Genomic DNA, 7,141 nt, shown 5'->3' on the forward strand with positions numbered 1-7,141 from the left:
GCAGAGACCTGTGGCCTCAACTACTTTTTAGATGATAAACATTTGTATAAGGTCAACAAAATATGGGCAAAGTAACAAAATTTTTATACACATTTATCCGTTTTAAATATACTAACCTCACTCCTTTGTAACAACTAAGGCAAAAATGTAATTAATTCAGAAAATCTTTTCAGGACCCCACCTTGATGTTTCGGGACCCCACTTTGGGTCCCGACCCCAACTTTGGGAAACATTGCTCTATGCCAGTGGTGTCCAAAGTCAGTCCTCAAGGGCTGGTTTCCTGCATGTTTTAGGTGCTGCTCTGGTTCAACACAGCTGAACCTATAGTGCCTAATTAGTAGGCCTCTTCAGTGTGCCATCAAGGTCTGCAGAGGCCTATTGAAGGTGTCCCGGAGGAGCGACGAAATGTTTCAACSAAGAAGAAACCATCTAGAGGACATGACTTTGTTCATACATGTCAAGTTGTACGGATTGTCCGTAAGTTATAAGGATTTTACGTCATTTTGCAGGCATACGGATATAGTATAGAGCAATCTTACAGATTTTTTCAAAACCTCATTTTCAAATTTATCCAACGCTGCGTTCCATTTACATCGTATTCTGGGAACTGGTAAATGGTAGTGACGTCATTTCCCAACAAACCACATGAAACTGCATTCCTGTTAGCCGACAGGTGATTGTATTGTTGCCGCTAACCTAGCTACAACACTGTTACAATATAAACAATGACAAAAAGAGAGATCTACATCATGCAAATAAACATTGATTTTAACACGTACAGTATTGCACAGAAAACACACTACTTGTGCGAGTGATTAAACATGCCCAAAAATTTAAGTAAGATAATAACCGTAAAAGTTACGTAGTTAACTTTCTAAAGCTGCGAGTAGCCGCCATCTTGAAATAGAAAATGGGGGCAGTTTCACTTCTTCCACTTTACGAGTGGAATATTACCACTGGAGGGGGTGTTCCAGTTTAAATCTATGGGGATTGGGAAATTAACACTTCCCAGGACTACTGGAAYGGAGCATAACATGTCAGGGGCCAGTCAATTAGCTTGTCAGCCAATGCTAGCTTGTGTGCATCCTTCGGCCATACATATGTTCCCTGGTACCTATCTAATCCTGGGGTTAATAATGAAAGTTATGAAAGAGACTTGACTCCCCCTTCAGATGTCTTTCAAAACAAGTTAAAAAGAAATTACAGTGCAGGCATTTTACCAAGGAACATAGGCTACGTTCACACTGCAGGTCTTAATGCTCAGTTGTGATTTTTTTGAAAAAATCCGATCTTTTTGTGTGAACGTTCACATTACATTTTAAATGTGACCTGTATCAGACCCCTGTGTGAACGCTACACAGCACTGATGTGACATGCATGTGCAGTAAAAGACGTGACGTCTCATCAGCCGGCTTGTTTGTTTACAGAGCTAGCATGGATGCTACATTTTGCGTATTCAATTGGAAGTTGTTGTTTAATCAGAGCCGATTAAATAATTATCTGACCTGCTTCTTTAGTTCAGTGTTTATATCTGAACCTGCCTCTGACCGGGATGCTCTTTTTTTTTTTAACGAAACTACGAGCTGGACAAAAGTATCGACCGAGTAGCTAACTTTAGGATCGATACTCTCCGCGACCCAGGCTGGACATGTTATTATCAAACTATCTACGTGGAAAATGAAAAGTAAAAAGATGAAGCAACTGGACTTGTGTTTTGGAGCTGTAAACACATGGAGCTRCAGATTTAAACAGCGAGACTTGAGGTTAGTGTCTTATCGATCCTTCACCCCTTCCTCCTGATGAAAAAGTCAGATGAATGTGACATGAGCGTTCACACTGCAGTCACTTTGAAAACATCAGATATATATCCGATTTAAAACCACATACTGAAACGGCCTGGGTCAGATTAGAAAAAATCGGATTTGTCTCGTTCAGACTGTCATAAAAAAATCAGATATGAGTCAGATGGGTCAAAAAAATCGGATTTGGGTCRGATTTGCCTGCAGTGTGAACGTAGCCATAGATACAGGGAAACAGAAATGGACGCATGGGGAGGAACACAGGGAAACATGGTGATGACCCCTTCTTCAACCAGCAGCAGAGACAGCTTCAAGTCACTGTTCTTTTGTGAATCAGTCAGGAACTGAACGGTTTGAGAACCTCTGGTCAAACATCCAAACAGTATAGCTTTAAAAGAGTTTGAGTTGTTTAATTTCTTCTAGTTGGGCTAAAGGAGTAAAGCAATTTTACTATTCAGTTTTGCTGCTAAGTAGTCATTAAATCTTGAAATGAGCAATCAGCTTGCCAAACTCTGTGAAAGTCCCATTGTTTTCTTTTATCAGAAGTGTTACGGCACTTAAACCATCACAGAGGAGCCCGTTGATGTTGCTCCGTGTTACTCAAAGCACATTCTCACAACAAAAAGGCTTGACGTGGGTCCAGCGAAGCTGTGACAACCTACTGACAGGGTCTATCATTAAAATCTGAAGGCATCAACTCTCCATGTTGACAGGATGGTGTCCTTGTTGTGCAGTTTTGTGTCCCTGACAGTCTTTTTTTTTCTCTTGTGCAACATTCTTTACAGGTTCTGAATTTTGTCCAATTACAAAAAAAAAAGCTTGGAAATAAAGTGAGCAGTATTAGCTGAACAAAATGTGCCTATGGTTATACGAACACGAGCATTTTGCTTCAACCATTAAAGGGTAGTTATGTAATTCCTGACTTTACTCAGTAGGTTTGTGTTAAATTTAGCATAAAACTCTTTTTAAAGTACCGTTAAGTACAAACAAAACCAAATACATCTTCCCCTAATGCATCTTAAATCAATTTTACCACCAATCAATGTAGATAATACACCACTTAGACACAAATTCCCACTCTCTGACACTTTCCTGGGATTTTTTTTGTGTAACTGAAGGTTTTTGTGTCCAATGCTGCAATTCAATTATGAAGCAGTGCTCTGTAACAAGGTTGCATTGACATAATCAATGAAAACAATATACGAAAGCCTCCATTTTTTTTGCACATGTTGCCGAAAATGAGGCAAACAGAGGTAACAATTCATGATTTATTGAGTTCAAGAGGAAATCAYACTATTCACTCTCCAAGAAGTTCAATTTTTGAGAGATCTTAATTAAAAAAATGTTTCAGCGATTCATGACACAGGCAAAGGAGTCACCCTGTAAAGATTTTGGCAGCTAATGCAACTCGGTAACTGGAGGTTATCACAGCAAAGCTGATGAATTTTTCAGTCGTACTGCACACAAAAAAGACAGTAATTTTGTTTTAACGCCGAGAGCTGCCTCTCAGCTACTTGTAAGTGTTGCATGGAAAAAGGGTCGCGTCTGCCTCGCTGAACTTGGCTGCGTTTCAGACTAGTGTGGGGGAGGATGAAGGCTCGCAGCCCCCCGCTTTACTCAACGAAGGAACAAAGGCCTCCCAACCCACATCTGTAGAGGAAGATGAGGGGGATCGAAGCGCGGCRCCCACGTGGTGATGGGAGATGGCAGAGGGGGCACCAGACACACTACTCGAGTGTGTTCCACAGGGGGAATTTGCTTCATAAACAGACACTACTTACAGGAAGAATATGCAGTTTGCACCTGTTTCTAAAGGATTGTTTTCCATTATTTTAAGTTCAGAGAAAGAAAAAGATTTTAAGTGTGCCAGTTCACCAGCATTGAAGCACACATTACACATTACATTGCATTGTTGTACTATTCACCTGTTAATTTTCTGTTTCTGTCAGAACTTTTCTGCTGTTTTGATAAAACCCACAATACATACATCCAAACTTGTTAATAGCGATATGACTTTACCTTTTGGTTAAACACTTTACAATAAGGTGCACAAAAATTGCTTAACTACTGAGGAATGACTTAGTAACTACTCAGTAACTCATGAGAAGTTGACCAGTACTTACAGTATAGTCCATGTTCTAGGGTGGGTCACAATACACTCCCTCACTACTGAACCTCTCAGGTATTTCCATGTACCCTAGGGTCCATTCTTTCAAAAAAAGTCATGTTAACAGAAAAAAAAGTTTGGTCTCACCCTTTTCCAGTGTGACCATCCAACTTAGGGGTACAGGAATCTAAACTGACAATAACTTTGCTATAGTGAATGAATGAATGGAACGGAAAAGGGTAGGGTGCCTTCTCTGGCTCGGGGAGGAGGTCCTGCCCCAAGCTGAGGAGTTTAAGTATCCCGGGGTCTTGTTCACGAATGAGGGAAGAATGGAGCGGGAGATGGACAGGCGGATTGGTGCTGCGTCTGTACCGATCCATCGTGGTGAAGCGGGAGCTGAGCCAAAAGGCGAAGCGCTCGATATACCGGTCGGTCTACAATCGGTCTCATCTATGATTACGAGCTTTGGGTAGTGACTGAAAGAACGAGATTGCAGATACAAGCGGCTGAAATAAGTTTCCTCCTCAGGGTGTTTGGGCTCTCCCTTAGAGACAGGGCGAGAAGCTCAGTCATCCAGGAGGGACTCAGATTAGAGCTGCTGCTCCTCCACGTTGAGAAGAGCCAGTTGAGGTGGTTCATCTGGTTAGGATGCCTCCTGGACGCCTCCCTGGTGAGGTGTTCTGGGCATGTTCCACTGGGAGGAGGCCCAGAGGAAGACCCAGGACACGCTGGAGGGACTATGTTTCTCAGCTGGCCTGGGAACACCTTGGGATTCCCCCAGAGGAGGTGTTCCAAGTGTTAGGGAGAGGGAAGTCTGGGTCTCTCTGCTTAGGCTGCTGCCCCCGCGACCCGACCCCGGATAAGTGGAAGAAAACAGACGGATGGATGAATAAATGAATGAAACTTTATTGATCCCATGAAGGGAAATTACAGTAAAAACCAACCAAAATTAAAAAACAAGTTATTAGCAGATTTGTATAGATTAGTTCTGCAATTTTAATGACATTTCATTAAACAAATAAGCAAACAATGATGTCATCGGGGGGTCAAACARTCMCAATCCCAACAGAAGATGAAGATTTTCATATTTTATCTGAGTTTACCAAACAGACCCCAAGTATTCAACTTTGCATTTTCATGCACCTTAGGATCTACTTATTCAGAAAACAGCCTGTTAATAAAATAAAGCTGGTAGTTACTACTCCACAGGGACCAGCTTCTGACCAGAACGGGATGTTTTAGTTGACGTTAAACACAAAGTTCATTACAACTGGCCCTTYGAGGGCAACCATGATGCTCACATGSCYCYCTGTGAAAATGAGTTTGACACCCCTAATGTAACTGTTTCTGCTATTTGATGCTTACTTTGTAGTTCACATTTGCCTGTCTATTAACAACTACTGCACTGATATCACAGCATTAGAAATATTACAATAAACAATTGGTAGAACGTATTTTAAGACCTTGATTGTTGGTGGTATTAATATTGCCAACACATTAAGCAGCTAACATTTACACATCTGCCTGTCGATTCCGTGACCTCTATCTTAATCTGAGCCCTCAAATGTTCTGAAATACACGTATGAAATGTTTATTAATTTTTCATAGAACATGTTTATCCTTGGTGTGGAGATCCAGCTGCCCTGCAATAAATRTTTTATGCCTAGAATGTGGATGTAGACGGCCTCTACGCTGCTGTTGCAACCCAACTCATAGGTTGCAACATACTGCATAATAAACTGAAGTTTTAAAAAAATWATGAGTTTTTTTCCCCCTTTGAAAAAGAAAACCAAAGCTGAAATGTAAGGTATAATACATAARTAAACACAGAGCTGATGCAGTAACAGCATTTTGACAATGTATGTATGATGTGTCCTTGTGAGGGTTCATCTGATCTGATTCTCCTTTTGCTTTTTTGTGACGGAGTTGAAGCTCCTTGTAAATATTTACTCATCACACAAACATGCTGTGGTTTTTATTTGAAGATATTTAGTGGACTCTTGTTTTAGCTTATAAAATAAAAGAAAAAGATAAATGTAAAGGCCTGAATCAATTTACTGCCTGTAATGAGGCCATTCATCAGCTGAATGGACCATCTGAGAACGGACTAACTGTACCGTCTCCCACAGAGGCAACTCACATTGCCCCCGAGCCCCCCAGCTGAGGGGGAGTGGGGGACTTCCTGGGTCACTATCAGCCACAGCTGAGAAAGACTCACCCATCTGTCGGTGCCACCGACCCCAACATCCACATATGTGTGCACTGCGGGAAGGTTCTGTACCCGATGTGACGGCCGTCTGAGTGCTCTGCCGCAGTCTGCTGAAGTGACGTGAGGTTTCGACCTTCGAGGACCAGAACAGCTAGTATGAGGAAAAACTGCCATTAATCAATTAACAGTTCAGGAAATAATGAATTTTATTGAACACCTCTAATTTGTCTAAATTTAAGATGTGCACATTGTAGGACCAGGGTAAAACACACATTTTCAACAGGTGGGTTACTCAAAAGTCAAAACCAAAAACATCAAAATCTTAAGCTCCTGATTTACTTTGTTATCTTGTTAATAATCCTGCTCAAAACTACAGTAGAAGTCTAATGCAACGCACAGATTTCATTTCTTTTGGAACAGATGTTAATTATGGAAAGCTGTTTCATTCAAAGTACAATAAATAAATAAATAAACAATGTAATTAAAAAAGTATTAATAAATATTCCATCAAATACATAAATGTCCACATGAAAAAAATTATGACATTTTTAGCATGTCTTTATATTATTTATTTATTTATTACATATTGTAGTTTTATTTTATTACATTTTTATTTTGTAAAGCTACTTTACATGTTTCAGGGACTTTTATTTTGAACACCCTTTTCATTTCATGCCGTTTTACTATTTCAGGCTGTTTTACTTTTTCATGGCGTTTAATTTCATGGTCCAATATGCAAAAGAGTATGAAGAGYCTTTTCAATTATATGATGTTTGAGTGTCAACATATGAAAAATAAATTCTAATTAAATCACATTTTACTGGTAATGTCACCATCAAGGTGTCTTTTACAATCGAGATCTTTTTATCGTAAAAGACAAGGTGGTAAATATTGATGTTTTCTTAAAAGGTTGTATTTGATCAACTTTTACCTCATTTATTATGTTTGTTTTCACCACTCCCTTATTACTTTTATAATGTTGTGTGTATATATATATATGTGTGTGTGTGTGTGTGTGTGTGTGTG

At 40.0% G+C, this 7,141-nt stretch overlaps 1 long non-coding RNA gene across 1 annotated transcript in view; it reads right to left on the bottom strand.

The window, feature by feature from the left end:
* LOC106525811 (uncharacterized) overlaps positions 1 to 6,203 on the bottom strand; it is a 37,901-nt gene extending 31,698 nt beyond the window's left edge. Inside the window, exon 1 of the long non-coding RNA XR_001311177.1 lies at positions 6,125 to 6,203. This is a non-coding gene — a long non-coding RNA (uncharacterized LOC106525811). The remainder of the gene's footprint in view (positions 1 to 6,124) is intronic.
* Positions 6,204 to 7,141: the final 938 nt, after the last annotated feature.

Source organism: Austrofundulus limnaeus, unplaced genomic scaffold (assembly GCF_001266775.1).
Source record: "Austrofundulus limnaeus strain Quisiro unplaced genomic scaffold, Austrofundulus_limnaeus-1.0 Scaffold242, whole genome shotgun sequence".
Taxonomy (NCBI): Eukaryota; Metazoa; Chordata; class Actinopteri; order Cyprinodontiformes; family Rivulidae; genus Austrofundulus; species Austrofundulus limnaeus.